Source organism: Heterocephalus glaber, unplaced genomic scaffold (assembly GCF_053883595.1).
Source record: "Heterocephalus glaber isolate CG9 unplaced genomic scaffold, H.glaber_assembly_v1.0 deba00001613, whole genome shotgun sequence".
Taxonomy (NCBI): Eukaryota; Metazoa; Chordata; class Mammalia; order Rodentia; family Bathyergidae; genus Heterocephalus; species Heterocephalus glaber.
In genome coordinates, this window is record NW_028258384.1 from 6,494,770 (window position 1) to 6,510,907 (window position 16,138).

Here is a 16,138-nt window from a genome sequence, read left to right on the forward strand (position 1 = left end):
TCAAGAAGATCATACACCCTGACCAAGTGTGTATTTCATTTTACTTAACACTATGGTTTCATGGTGCATCCATTTTCCTACAAATAATTCAAATTTGTGTTTCTTTATGGCAAAGTAGTACTCTGTTATGTATAAATACCACATTTTCTTTATTCATCTGTTAATGGATATATGGGTTGTTTCAAAGATTTAGCTATTATGAGTTGTGCTGCTATAAACATGGGTAGGAATGTATATCACTGTAATATGATGTCTTTACGTCTTCCTGGAAGATATCTGTAAGGAGAATAACTGGGTCAAATGGTATCACTCATTTTAGTATTTTGAAGATTCTCTGTACTAATTTTCATAGTGGTTGTACTAATTTACATTTCTACCAACAATTTAGAAGGGTCCTTTCCCCCCACAGCCTTACCAGCAATTGTAATTATTTGATTTCTTGGTAATGGTCATTTTTTTCTTGATTAAGATGAAATGTTAGTGTTCTTTTAATCTGTATTTCTCTAATGGCCAGAGATATTCAACATTTTTCATGAATTTATTATCCTATTGTACTTCTTCTTTTGAGAAATATCTATTCATTTCAGTTGCCATTTTTTTATTAAGTCTTCTAGTTTGGAGGGTCTAAATTTGTTGATTGTTTTATATATTCTAGATATTTGTCCTCTGTTAAAGAAGTAGATGATAAAAAATAATTCCCTTTCTGTAGGTTGTCTCCTCACTCTTTTGGCTGTTTCTTTCACTGTGTCAATTTTTGTTTTGTTTTGTTTTTGTTTGGTTTGGTTTGGTTTGGTTTTTGTACTGGGGATCAAACTCAGGACCTTGTGCTTGTAAGGCAGATGGAAGCATAACTGAGGTAAATCCCTGGGCCCTGCTGTGTAGATTTTTAATCTGATATAATCTCATTTATTGATTCTTGATGCTATTTTTTGCTGTTGATATTTTTATTGGGATTGAATTAAATCTATACGTGAATTTTGCTAGTATGACCATTTAGACCATCATTGTTCTGCTTATATTGTAATGGGAGATATTATTCCATTTTCTGATGCTCTTTTTAATCTTTTTGAGACATATAGTTTTCATTGTAGAGTTCATTAACTTCCTTGTTAAGTTAATTTATAAATATTTAAAATTTTCAAATCTTTTCAGAATGGCTTTGTTTCCCTACTGTTTTTCTCTATGGGTTTATCATTGGTATATAACAGTATTATTGATTCCTGTGTGTTGATTTTGTATTTCAGATGTGTGGCTGATTTTATTAGTTTCTGAAATCTTTAGGTGGAATTTTTGGTGTCTTCTATGTAAAAGATCATGTCATCTATGGATAAGGAGAGTTTTGATTCTTTCATTGCTATATGCAACCCTTTAATTTCTTTTTCTTTTTTTTTCTTTTTGCATAATTATTCTAGCTAAAGTTATAAGTATGTTATTGAACAAGAGTGGTGATAGTAGCATACTTGTCTTCTTCCTAACTTTTGAGAAAAAGCTTTCAGGTTTTCTGCATGTAATATTATGTTCACAGTAAGTTTGTCATAAATGGCTTTTCTCACATTGACATAATGTCCCTCTATAGATATTTTCTTTAAGATTTTAAAAATTTTCAACAAAATTTGATTTAAAGGAAAATTCTTAATTTTGATAACAAGGTACTTTTATAAATAAAGAGAGGAAAAGGAAAAGGAGTTGAAGGGAGAGGAGGGGATTGAGGAAAAAAGAATCAAGATATATTATGCAAAAGTAAAAATTCCCTATGATGAATGAGATCACTATGTATATCTAAAATGTACCAATAAAATTAACAAAAAAATCTACAGGATTTTTAAAATCAAGAATCATTTTGGGCTGGGGATTTAGCTCAGTGGTTTCACCGCCTGCTGCGCAAGCGCAAGGACTGAGTTCAATCCCCAGTACCTAAAAAAAAAAGAATCATTTTGTATTTTGTCAAAGGTTCATTCTGCATCATGTATTAAGGCAATCATGTGATTTTTGTCTTTGCTTCAGTTCATGTGATGTATTGCATATATTGATTTGTATATGCTGGACTGTACTGGGATGAAGCCTATGTGGTCATGATTTATGATCTTTTTGATGAATTGTTGCATTCTGTTTACAAGTATCATGTTGAGTCTTACATGTACGTTCATTGAAGAAATTGGCTTGTACTTCTTTGTTGGTTTGTTTGTTTGGAATTTTAGTTAAGTTCTAGTATGGTTTTGGAATTAAGGTAATACTAGCTTCTAAGAATGACAATGGCAGCCTTGCTTCCTTTTTTGTTTTATTAAAAAATTTGAGGAGCAGCAGCATTAAATCTTTCCTGAAGTTCTTACAGAGTTCAATGGTGAATCCATAAGGTACTGGGCTTTTCCACTTGGTTGGTTTTTGATTACTGTCTCAATTACATCGGCTGTTACTGAATTCCTCAGAGGTCTATATCTTTTTGGTTCAATTTTGGTAATTCATACATATTTAGAAATCAACTCATTTCTTCTGGATTCTCCATGAGGGAGTATAGTTTTTCAAAGTAGATACTATTGAGCTTCTGGATTTCTGTAGTGTCCATTGTGATTTTGCCTTTTTCACTTCTAACTGCTTTGATTTGATTTTTCTCATTCCCTTTTTAGTAAGATAGGCTGAGGATCTGTCTATGTTATTCTTTCAAATATCAGCTCTTTGATTCATTCTTTATATTTTTTTAGTTTCAATTTTATTAATTTTCACTTTGATCCTTATCAGCTCCTTTCTTGGACTAGATTTGTGTTTAGGTTGTTATTGTTTTTCTAGGAGCATGAGGTACATTATTATATTACTAATTTGGGCTTAATCTCTTTTTTTCTATTATGGGCATTCATTCTTTCTCAACAGAGCCTCAGTTACACAAGAAATAACATAACTAATCAACAAATGGGATTATAGCAAATTAACGTCTGCATAGCAGAGGAAACAACAAAGGGAAGAGACAATTTACAGAATTGGAAAAAAAATTGCCACCTACTCCTTTTATAGAAGACTAATACCCAGAATATATTAAAAACTCAAAAAATTAGATTACCTAAACTAAATAACTCAGTCAAAAAATGGGCAACTAAAATGAATAGATGCTTCTCAGAAGAAGAAGTACAAAAGGCCAAACAAATAAATCAGAAAAGTATTCATCATCTCTGGTCATTTGAAGAATACAAATTAGAAGAACACTAACATTCCATTTTAATCCAGAAAAAAATGACTGTCATCAAGAAGTAAATAATAGTAAGTGCTGGAAGGCTATAGGGAAAAAGACCCTTCTAAATTGTTGATGGCAAGGCAAACTAGTATAACAACTATAGAAATCAATATGGAGATTCATTAAAAACCTGAAGCTAGTAATTCACTTTGACCCACTTATTCTTCTTTCAGGTATCTTCCAGAAAGAGTTAAAGATATCATATTGCAGTGATATATACCTACCCATGTTTATAGCAAACAACTCATAATAGCTAAACCTTAGAAGCAGATTATATGTCCATCAACAGATTAATGAATAAAGAAAATGCAGTATTTAAACACAATGGAGTCCTGCTCAGCTGTAAAGAAGGTGTTTATATGATCTTTTATGTCCAGTAGTTTTTGCTTTATGAAGTTGTATTTGCCTATGTTTGCTATATATCAATAGTGTCTAACCTACAAATGCATTCCCATCTAGTTTCCATGTCCCTGTATGCACCCTAAGTCATTGCTTTCTCTGCTTCACTTAACACCCTAGTGGTGTTTTAGGTGCCTTCTGCTACAGAGATCCCTCTGTCCATACACCCCAGGTTGTGACATCTTTCCAAGCTGAGGTGTATCCCTGATCATGATGGGAGATGGGGAAGACACACTGACCACTAACCTCTGTGCTGGATGCAGGCAGCAGGGCAAGGGATGGGTGTGGGGTCATGCAATCCACTGAACTTAATGTTAGCCCTTTTAAACTAAGCTCCCTCTAAAAACTGTACATAAAGATCCTGGTTTCTCTTCACAGGATGAGACCTCTGCCTCCGTCCAGGCATTAACTTAAACTTTTTAAGTTTTCTGTCTATCCCACACTATCTCTGCGACTGTGTCTTGTGGTGGTCTCATACCCAGTGCCTGTCATATGTTGTTCCCAGAATCCCTGAAGTGTAGTTGTTCTGTGAATTCTTATTTCCAAAATCTCTATTAAGTTCGCTCTCATATATGGTAGTGCTGTAATGGACTTCTCAAACTCTAGCATGCCATGTGGAAGTACTTTCAGAGTAAAACTCCATGCTATTTTTTGTTTGTTTGTTTGGTACCGGGGGATCGAACTTGGGACCTTGTGGTTGCGAGGCAAGTGGCAGAACCACTGAGCTAAATCCCTAGCCCCTCCATGCTATTTCTGCAATTTACAATAAGCATAGGTTTTTCATGGGGCTAGCGTTTGTGGCTTGGTCCATTCTTCCTCCCTGGTGCTGCTGATCTTTCTGGGCTTATCTCATTTTAGAGAAGACAGGATACCCTCTGCAGGAGCTGGGGTTATTGTTCCAGAATACTTCCTTCTTTTCTCAATATTGTCTTCAATTTCTTCCATTTCTCTATATATTCTAGTTTTCTCATTGGTTCTTTCTTAATTTCCAGAGATATACATCTTTATTTTTCTTCAGTAGGTTGTTGTTTTTTAGGTGTGTCTCAATTTCAGTTCCTGGAGAGGCTTTTGCTGCTGATCTTTATCATAATTTTGTGAGGCATTTACACTTCTTAAATGTCTCCTAAAAGTGTTATTGATTAAACAATAGCCACATTTTGGACATTGTCTACAAAAACAGTATATACTTTGTCATTCAGTATATAATCCACATATATATTAAAATATTTTGGTACATATTAGATGCCTAATAAATGTGACTGTATACTTATATGAATAAGTGACTATTCTCTCTTTCATTTTGAAAATTAGTATTTCCCACAGGAAATCTATCAAATTGCTCTTTATTTGCAAAAAGAACAGAATGACTCTCTTATCTGATGTTGATGAAGGGGTTATTTCAGCTGCATTAATACATAACTTCTCATGTGGTTATGACCTCCATAGAGGACAAAAAGAAAATATTCTTTCAAAAGTAATACACATTTAACAGATGAAATAATGTGGATAGCCAGAAATCTTGCTTTCTTTTCTTATCAAATATAAAGTGTGCTTGGAATAAATGATTATACATGTAGCTGAATGGGGCTCATTCTCACAAAGCTAGAAGTCCAGATTGAGTCAACTGAGAGAGAGAGGAACAGCTTTTAAAACATACTGGATTCAATACTGTGGTTTGCACAATTATCTTTCACCAGCAACACATGCAGAAAAAAATACTTATACTACTAAAATTTTTGTTCTTACTTATGTTTCACCCCAATAGTAAGGGCTGATGAATTGCTGCTGGTTTCTTCTTTCTGGAACTAAACATAGGGTGGCTATAAGTTAATTTTTATTTTTCTCTACTGTTCCTGGAAAACTATTGAAAAGAAATTTATAACTACTAAGCAGCAGAAGCTTAGTTTGATTATCCTGTGAAGAAATAGATAATTTTGGTGGTTTGGAGTTGTAACAACTTGATGATGATGAAAATGTTAACATGTCATTTTTTTCCCTTCTCTCTCTTTGTGTCTGCTGTCAGCTGCATTTTTTAGTCACTACTTCATGCAGTGTGGTTTGTAAAGGGAACATTAAAGCAGTATTTTCCCTGGTTCTATTCCTCACATTTTAATTTGTGGTCTACATGATCTATGCAGGAAATATTTACTTTGAGGCTTTTATTTGGCTCAAAAAATGCGAAGTGATCAAATTGAGGCAATGTGTCTACTGATCTCAGCAATGGAATCTTTGTACATCAAAGATAATGTTGGCAAGTTTTTCCAAAAAGATTTTAAGTTATGCTTATAGATGTAATGACCTTAATGTTCTTCCCATGACTATATCACAGATAGAAAGTAGAATTTCCTCTTAAATTTTAAATTTTGTCTTTAGTGTCTTCCCAAAATAAAATAGAATACTTGATATTATGTTTCTCCATGTTGTCCTCTCTTTATTGACTAATTTCTTTCTACTTCTTACTGAATTTGATTTTCAGGAAATATCTATAGATGTGAGAATTTATGTGTGTATTCTAGGTAGCCCAGAGCTCTCACAGTAGAAGGGGAGTTAATGAACACTCAAATGCTCTAAGGCTCTTATAATGTATATTACTTATATGATAATTCTGTGTACCACATGCTAAAGTAATTCTCTACATATGCATGTCTCTTTAGGGGAAAAATACATGAAATTTTAATAATAGTGAAGATATGTAAGGAACAATATACAAAACAAAATAAAACTTTCCTGTAGGAATGTATTTTATGAATGCGAACTAGGCTACATATATAATATTTAAAATTGTAAATTTTAAAATTACAAACTTAAAATGGTTGAACCAACTTTCAAATAAACTTGATTTGTTTGCATGTTTCTTTTGTGTAAACTCATGAAGGGTGATTTAAAGCTACAGATGGAGAGTCACTGAAGGGATAGTTGATAAGGCACATTCAGTGGACTCTTTCCCTGTAAGACTTGACTTTGACACAGCACTGAGCTGTCATCTTATGTTATTATCCTTTGAGATATTTTATTTATTTATTTATTTACTTTGACTACTTCAATTTTTTTTATTTAAAAAGATAGACTCAATATAACTTATTGGACTTTTCAATGAAAATCATAGAAGAAAAGACCATTAAGAGTCAGGCCATATATGAAATAAGATTTCTGAATCATTTGCCCAATAAGATGTCTTTATTTGTTTATTTATTTATTTATTTGTATTAAGTTCTTTTATTGGTACATTTTAGGTATACAACACAATTACATTTCTCACTGGGAATTGTACCTTTACATAATGCATCTTGGTTCTTATTTTTTCCCCATTCCTAGCCCTCCCTTCACCCCCTCCACCCTTCCCTATTTACAAAGACTTTATTTACATTTTTTCCATTTCTCATCATTTTTCCTTTTCCTTCCTACCTTTCCCCTGCCCCTCCCACTACCCCTACCCCTTTGGACCTTTTCTTCCTATTTTACGTTATCGATTATTCATTCTAATCATTGGTACATTTTAGGTATACAATATAATGACATTCATCATTGGAAATTTGCACCTTTACATAGTCTCTCTTGGTTCTTATTTTTCACCCTTTCCCAGCCCTCTCTTCATCCTGTCCATTCCTCCCTATTTACAAAGATTTTGTTCCTATTTTTCCATTTTCTCATATTAATCCCATTCCCTTCTGTCCTTTCCCCTAGCCCTCCCACTTCCTTCCCATTTGCCCCTTTTCTTCCTATTTCACATGACCTATTATACATTTAGTCCATATTTACGCTTTCAGTTTCTCACACCAGAGAAACTTTTGGGTATTTACACATGTGTGTTCTATTTATTTCACTTAAGAGTATCACCTCAATGTGCATCCACTTAGCTATAAATGTCTCTAATTTCTCATTTTTTATGGCTGAGTAGTACTCCATTTTATAAAAAAACCACATTTTCTTTATCCAGTCTCCAGTTGATGGGCATTTGGGCTGTTTCCAAGTTTTAGCTATTACAAACTGTGCTGCTATGAACATGGGTGCACATATATCATTGTGGTATGATTCTTTTAATTCTTTGGGGAAGATCCCCAGCAGTGGAATAGCGGGGTCAAATGGGACTTCCAGTCCTAGTTCTTTGAGGTATCTCCATACTGATTTCCACAGTGCTTGCACCAGTCTACAATCCCACCAGCAGTGAAGCAGGGTTCCTCTTTCCCCACGGCCCCGCTAGCATTTGTTATTGGTTGATTTCATGATAGCAGCCATTCTTCTTGGAGTGAGGTGGAATCTCAGCATTGTTTTCACTTGCATCTCTCGAATGACCAGTGTTGTTGCACATTTTTTCACGTATTTATTTGCTATTTCTACTTCTTTCTCTGAGAAATGTCTGTTCATTTCAGATGCCCAGTTTCAGATTGGGTCTTTAAATTTGGGAGGTCTGATCTTTTTAAGTTCTTTATAGATTTGAGAAAGTAGACCTTTGTCTGAGGAAGAGCAGGTGAAGATTTTTTCCCACATTGTGGGTTGTCTCTTCACACTGCTGGTGGTTTCTCTTGCTGTGCAGAATAATTTTAATAAGAAGAGATCCCATTTGTTGATTGTTTGTGCTAGTTCACAGGCAACTGAGGTTTTGTTCATAAAATCTTTTCCTACACTGATGTCTTCAAGGGTTCTACCTAATCTCTGTTCCAACTGGTTCAGAGTTTTTATTTTAATACTTAGATCTTTAATCCATTTTGATTTTAGCTTAGTGCGTGGCAAGAGATATAGGTCTAGTTTTAATCTTTGGCAAGTTGAAGCCGAATTTTTACAGCACCATTTATTCAAGAGGCTATCTTTCCTCCAGTGAGGGTGTTTGACTCCTTTATCGAAGATGAGATGGCTGAGTGTGTCTGGCGTTGTTTCTGCATCTTCTAATCTGTTCCACTGGCTGTCAGGTCTGTTTCTTTGCCAGTACCATGCTGTTTTTATCACAGTAGCATTGTAGTATAGTTGCAGGTTGGGGATTGTGATACCCCCTGCCATGTCTCTGTTACCTAGAATTGCTTTTGCTATTCTGGGTCTCTTCTTGCTCCAAATGAATTTTTGGATTGTTTTCTCGAGGTCTATGAAGTATGCTGCTGGGATCTCAATTGGAATTGCATTGAATCTATATAGCAGTTTTGGAAGTATGGCCATTTTCACTATGTTGATCCTTCCTACTCAGGAGCAGGGGATGTCTGTCCATTTTCTGATATCATCTTCAATCTCTCTTTTCAGAGTGCCATAGTTTTCAGAGAAGAGGTCTTTGATTTCTTTCATTAGGATGATTCCTAGGTATTTCAGTTTTTTGGATGCTATTGTGAAAGGAATTATTTGCCCTATTTCTCTCTCAGTGAGTCTGTCATTGGTGTAGAGGAAAGCTATTGATTTTTGTGTGTTGACTTTGTAACCAGCTACTTGACTGAATTTGGTTATTAAGTCTAGAAGACTTTTGGTGGAGTTCTTGGGGTCTTCTATATAGAGTATCATGTCGTCTGCAAATAATGACAATTTGACTTCTTCATTTCCTATCTTTATTCCTTTTATTTCTTTCTCTTGTCTAATTGCCATGGCTAATGTTTCCAGAACTGTATTGAACAAGAGTGGTGATAGTGGACATCCTTGTCTTGTTCCCGATTTGAGTGTGAAGAATTTCACTTTTTGACCATTTAGTATGATATTGGCTGTTGGTTTTTCATAGATGGCTTCCATCAGTTTGAGGTAGAGACCATCTATTCCAATTTTTTGTGGGGTTTCTATCATAAATGCATGTTGGATTTTGTCAAATGCTTTTTCTGCATCTATGGAGATAATCACATGGTTTTTGTCCTTGGCTCTATTGATATAGTGTATTACATGGATTGATTTTTGTATATTGAACCATCCCTGCATCCCTGGGATGAATCACTCTTGATCAGGGTGTATGATCTTCTTGATGATCTTGTGCATTCTGTTTGCCAGTATCTTATTAAGGATTTTTGCATTTATGTTCATTAGTGAGATTGGCCTATAGTTCTCTTTTTCAGTTGGGTCTTTCTCTGCTCTGGGGATCAAGGTGATGCTTGCTTCGAGGAATGAATTTGGGAGTATTGCTTCCCTTTCAATTTCATTGAAGAGTTTAAACAGTAGTGGCAGCAGTTCCTCTCTACATGTCTTGTAGAATTCAGCAGTGAAGCCATCAGGGCCCGGGCTTTTCTTAGTTGATAAGTTTTTAATTACATTTTCAATTTTACTGGTTGATATTGGGTTGTTCAGAATTTTTAGGTCTTCTTCATTCAACTTTGGTAATTCATATGTATCCAGGAATCTGTCCATTTCTTCTGTGTTTTCCATCTTATTGGCGTATAGGTTCTGGAAGTAGGTATTGATGATCCTCTGGATTTCTGCTGGGTCTGTTGTAATTTCACCCTTTTCATTCCTAATTGCATGGATTTGGGTCTTTTCTTTCCTTGTTATGACAAGGTTGGCTAAAGGTTTGTCAAGTTTGCTGATTCTTTCAAAGAGCCAACTCTTGGCTTCATTGATTTTTTGTATCGTTCTCTTAGTCTCCATTGCATTGATTTCTCCTCTGATGTTTATAATTTCCTCCCTTGTATGAGCTTTGGGGTTGTCCTGCTCTTCTTTTTCTAGAAGCTTGGGGTTCAGGATCAGGTTGTTTAATTGGGCTCTTTCTGTTTTCCTAATATGCATATTCCCTGCTATGAATTTCCCTCCTAAGACTGCTTTCATTGTGTTCCATAGATTCCGATATGTTGTATTGTCATTGTCACTTAACTGAAGGAACTGTTTGATTTCTTCTTTAATTTCCTCTGTGACTCATTGGTTATTCAGAAGTGTGTTGTTCAATTTCCATGTGTTTATGAAATTTTTTGAGTTTCTTTTGCTATGGGTCTCCAATTTCATCGCACTATGGTCTGATAATATACAGGGGATAACTTCAATTCCTTTCCACTTACTTAAACATGTTCTATGTGTGAGTATGTGGTCTATTTTGAAGAATGACCCATGTGCAGCTGAGAAGAATGTGTATTCTGATTTTGTGGGGTGGAAGACTCTGTAAACATCTGTTAAATTCATTTGTTCAAGAGTTCGTTTGAGTTCTAGTATTTCATTGCTTATTTTTAGTCTAGTTGATCTATCTATTTTTGACAGTGGGGTGTTGAGGTCCCCCACTACAATTGTATTAGTGCATATATGACTTTTCATGTCTGTTAGTATTTGTTTTATATAGTTGGGTGCACTAGTGTTTGGTGCATAGATATTTATGATTGTCATCTCTTCCTCTTGGATTCTTCCCTTTACAAGGATGTAGTGTCCTTCTTTGTCTCTCTTAATCAGTGTTGGTTTGAAATCGACTTGATCTGCCAAGAGGATAGCTAGTCCTGCTTTTTTTTGGGTTCCTGTCGCATGCAGAATAGTTTTCCACCCTTTAACTTTCAGTCTATGAGTTTCCTTCTGAATTAAGGGTGTTTCTTCTATGCAGCATATTGTTGGATTTTGCTTCTTGACCCATTCTGCCAGTCTATTTCTTTTGATTGGTGAATTGAGACCATTAACGTTGATGGTTATAACTGAAACATATTGACTTGTCATTGCCATGACTTTTTCTTTTTGTTGGGTTTTCCCCTTTACATTTAATTTCTTGTCACGCCAGATGGGTTCATTCTGCTTTGCTTCCTGGGGTTGTGATCCTCAGTGTCTGTTCCTAGGATATTGTGTAAAATTCTTTGGAGTGCTGGTTTGGTATTCACGAAGTTCCTAAGGTGCTCTTTGTCATGAAAGTATCTTATTTCTCCATCCATTTTGAAAGACAGTTTTGCAGGGTACATCAATCTGGGTTGGAGGCTGTTTTCTTTTAGGGCTTGGAATATGTCACTCCAAGCTCTTCTTGCCTTGATGGTTTGTGTTGAGAAGTCTGCTGTGATTCTGATGCGCTTTCCTTTGTATGTGATTTGTTTCTTTTCTCTGACTGCTTAGAGAACTTTGTTCTTCTGTTGTGTTTCTGGAATCTTAACAATTATATGCCTATGTGTAGATTTGTTTTGATCAAGGCTATTTGGAGTCCTATATGCCTCACTTATGTGTATGTCAAGCTCTTTTCCCCTGCTTGGGAAGTTTTCTGCCATTATTTCTGTGAAGAGATTTTTTATGTCATCTGCACTCTCTCCTATTACTTCATTGTGCCCAATCAGTCTTATTTTATTCTTCTTTGCATCATCTAGCAGCTGCTGGATTGATTTCTCATGTTCCCTTACAATTTTGAAGCAATTTTTCTTTTCCTGGTCACTAATTGCAATCTTATCTTCTATATCTGAAATTCTGTCCTCACATTGGCTCATTCTGCTGTGTGTCTACAATGGAGTTTTTCATGTCCTGGAAATCTATTTGCATCTGTTTTATAGATTCCATTTGTTTCTTATGTTGGGATTCCATCATGTTCCTCAGCTCCTCTCTAGATTTATTAATCATGTCTTGCAGTAGGGGCACAATTTCTCCTGTTATCTGAGAAATTATTTCTGATTTCATTTTTTCTACATCCCCTTTTGTTGCCAGTTCATTGGGTCCAGGTTGTTGAGTATCAGAGTGTTCCATCTCTTTTCCCTTTGGGGTTGCTGTAGGTGATCTGGAAGTCTGATTTTGAGACTTATTTACGTGTTTTCTCATTTCCACTGGTGCAGGGTGGTGTTAGCGCCTGCACAGATTACCTCCTCTAAGCTGGGTGAGGTGGGACAGGGGCCAGGAGCAGCGGTAGGGATGGTGACCAAAAGCCCTTTCCTGAGGTCTGGGAGCAGCAGGAAGGATGGTGGCCAGGAAACCCCTTCCTCTGGACCAGGAGCAGTGGGATGGTGGCTCAGAAGCCCCTACCTCTGGGTCGGGGGTGGTGGGAGTGATGGTGGCCCGGAAGCCCCTTCTTCTGGGCCAGGAGTAGTGGGACAGAAGGTGGCCCAAAAGCCCTTTCTTCTGGGCTGGGAGCAACGGGAGGGATGGTGACTGGGAAGCCCCTTCCTCTGGACCAGGAGCAGTGGGACGACGGCTCAGAAGCCCCTACCTCTGGGCCAGTAACAGTGTGACTCAGTACCTTGGTCTGGTGGTCTGGTGTCCTCTGCCTCTTTGTAGTGTGGAATCAGGTGGCTGCCTGTCTGCAGCGGGGTGATTCGGTGCCTTCCGCATGACACAGGACCTCGGTAGGGCGTGCACAGACCTGCCTGTCTGCAGCGGGCTGATTTGGCGGGTGTTCCGCGTGACTGGGGACCTTGGTAGGGTGTCTCCTTTGAGATATTAATGTCATGGAAGATCACTGTAAAAAGAAAATAGTAATTTGCTAATATTTTAAGTAAAAATTAGAGTGATAATTTTAAGTAATATTGATTTGGTACTTACTGGTAAATTCTTTCTGTCACATTGTTTTGAGCAGCTTTCCTAATCCTAGGAGATACAGTTCTCCAGTATACTGTGGCTTGTGCCATGTTTTTCACTGTGTGCTTGGAGCTTGGTCCAGAGATAGAGTGTGGAAATTTTACAAGGTGGAGCCTAGTAGGGGATCATCTAATCTCACTGAGGACACTGTCCTTGGCAGAGTGTAAGATATATCTCATGTGACTCTTTAGGTTTTTAAGAGATTGTTATAAAAACTTGAGCATGGCCTGACCTACTCTTTCTCTATGATATTTCATTTGAGAGTTTGAGATGTGACTGCTTGCTCCTTCACACAATACATTTCCCTACTAAAGTGACGTTATCTGACACTCTCACCTGAGACCAAATCAATGAGGCTGTCCTGTCATGGACTATGTAATTATGAGCTAAAACAAATAAATAAACCTCTTTTCTCATTAAGTAGCTTGCTTTGGGTATTTTGTTATGGTAATTAAAAGTTGACAAACCCAACATGTAAAGACTGTTTTGCCATGCAAGTTTTATAAATTAGGATGTTCAAATAACTAGATTCTAGACAAATTTTCGTGGCTCTTGTGTTCATGATTGGGTTAGTTTTTTTTATTATTTTATGTTCAGATAACTTTACAGAAAGTACAATGAGCAAAGTTAAGTTGGAAAAATTTGTATCCATTCATCTTGCACAAGGAAGCAGTTCATTAACTTTTCCCCACATTATTTCATTTATCTCCTCCTGCAAGTTTAATTTCAACACATCTAATTTCTCTTAAGCTTAACTGCCTCATTAATTTTTTGATATATTCTCGCCCTCCTGCTGCTTTCTTTACCTTTGCATTTCAAAACGTGCAATTGAAATGGAAGCCCCAGGAGTCTGAATTCTAGGCTAAAACCCTAAAGAGAAGTCCAGCAAACATAAGAATAATGAAATTTTCCAAGGAAACTCTGAAGTTAAACATGATTAAGAAATTGGGTTCTGTACTGATTCAGTGGTATGACATGCTGTAAAAGCTACATGAAAGGAGGAAATAAATATAAGCAGAGAAAAGAGTCTTGTCCTGTTATGTATATCTGTCAATTAAAATACTATATATTACAGTGGAGTAAGTCATGAAGACTCAGTTAAATAATGCTATTTTCGCTTCTCCTCCCCAGCCTTCCCACGGGCGGACTCGGAGGCGCCTCGCTCTCGCCTTTTCTCATTTTTTTCCCCTTTCCCCCTTCCTTTTCTTTTCTTTTTCCCCTTCCTCCTTCCACCATTTCCCCTCGGAGGCGCTTCCCCCGGGCAGGGGCCGAGCCGGTCTCATCCCTGCTTCTCCCCTGGCTGCGGCGGCCTCAGGCCCGGGGTCGTCCTGGAACTGAGTTGCTGATGGCCCCAGGAAGCAGACATGTGTTCAGCTCGCGCCCAGAGCCCCCCCCCCCCCGCCCCCGCCCGGCCCCCCTGCCTGGCCCCCCTTCTCCCTCCTCCGTCAGTCCGGTCCTTGGTCAGCTGGCCCGCCACCATTGGCGGAGGGAAGGAGGAGGTGACGCCCTGGATGCTCCCCGCTTCACCCCTGGGAGGTCTACAGCTTTGCCGGGGAGGAGGATGAGGGCGAAGAGTAGGAGGTAGTTACATCAAGCTGGGCGGCAGGCAAATCCAAAGGATATCATGAAGTTTCCAGGACCTTTGGAAAACCACAGATTGTCTTTCTTACTGCAAAAGGCAATCTCTAGGGAAGCCCAGATGTGGAAGGTGAATGTGCAGAAAATACCTACAAATCAGAATGTTTCTCCATCCCAGAGAGATGAAGTAATTCAGTGGCTGGGCAAGCTCAAGTACCAATTCAACCTTTACCCAGTAACATTTGCTCTGGCTAGCAGTCTTTTGGACAGGTTTTTAGCTACTGTTAAGGCCTACCCAAAATACTTCAGTTGTATTGCAATTAGCTGCTTTTTCGTAGCTGCCAAGACTGTTGAAGAGGACGAGAAAATTCCAGTACTGAAGGTATTGACAAGAGACTGTTTCTGTGGATGTTCCTCTTCTGAAATTTTGAGAATGGAGAGAATTATTTTGGATAAGTTGAATTGGGATCTTCACACAGCAACACCATTGGATTTTCTTCACATTTTCTACGCCATTGCAGTGCCAACTAGGCCTCAGTAACTTTTCAGTTTGCCCAAATTGAGCCCCGTCTCAACATTTGGCAGTCCTTACCAAACAGCTACTTCACTGTATGACCTGCAACCAACTTCTGCAATTCAAAGGATCCATGCTTGCTCTGGCCATGGTTAGCTTGGAAATGGAGAAACTCTTTCCTGATTGGCTTCCTCTTACAATTGAACTGCTCCAGAAAGCACAAATAGATATCTCCCAGTTGATCCACTGTGGGGAGCTTGTGGCACATCACCTTTCTACTCTGCAGTCCTCCCTGCCTCTAAATTCCGTTTATGTCTACCTCCCCCTCAAGCACACCCTGGTGACCTGTGACAAAGGAGCGTTCAGATTACATCCCTCCTATGTCTCAGGCCCAGATTTCTCCAAGGACAACAGCAAGCCAGAAGTGCCAGTCAGAGGTCCAACAGCCTTCTGCCATCATCTCCCAGCTGCCAGTGGGTCCAAGCACACCTCTGCTAAATGCAAAGTGGAGGAAATAGAAGTGGATGACTTCTATGATGGAGTCAAGTGGCTCTATAATGAAGATAGTGCTGCAGAAAATGTGGCTTCTGTGTGTGGCACTGATTTATCAAGACAAGTGGGACATGTTTCCCCTTGTCCATCTTTGCAGCCTGTTTCTGTCATGTAGTTTCAACATGTGTTACCTTCCAGTGCAAATTAAGGTTGGCTACTTTGGGAACAACCTATAAAACTAAGAAAGGCTATGGAGGGATATATACCTTATAAGGCTGATTTGAAGTGAGCCAGAAAAAAAACACACCCTCATTTACTTGTGCAGTTAATTATAATTCAGCATTGTTTAAAGGCCAAAAAATACCTACCAAAACATTTTTAAAAAGTAGATTTCTTTATAGTATGTCAGTTCTGTTCTTTTCTTTGCTAAAATGTAGCTTTCCCCATGTCAAAAAATTACAATATTTGGAAAAAATTCCAAAATTCACACCTATCAACTCCTTTCCCCAGCATCTTGATTTATT

General features: G+C 37.7%; 1 pseudogene; it reads left to right on the plus strand.

Annotated features, from left to right (window-relative positions):
- The first annotated feature begins 14,639 nt into the window (after nt 1-14,639).
- On the plus strand, nt 14,640-15,804 carry LOC101708885 (cyclin-I pseudogene; annotated as a pseudogene).
- Nucleotides 15,805-16,138: the final 334 nt, after the last annotated feature.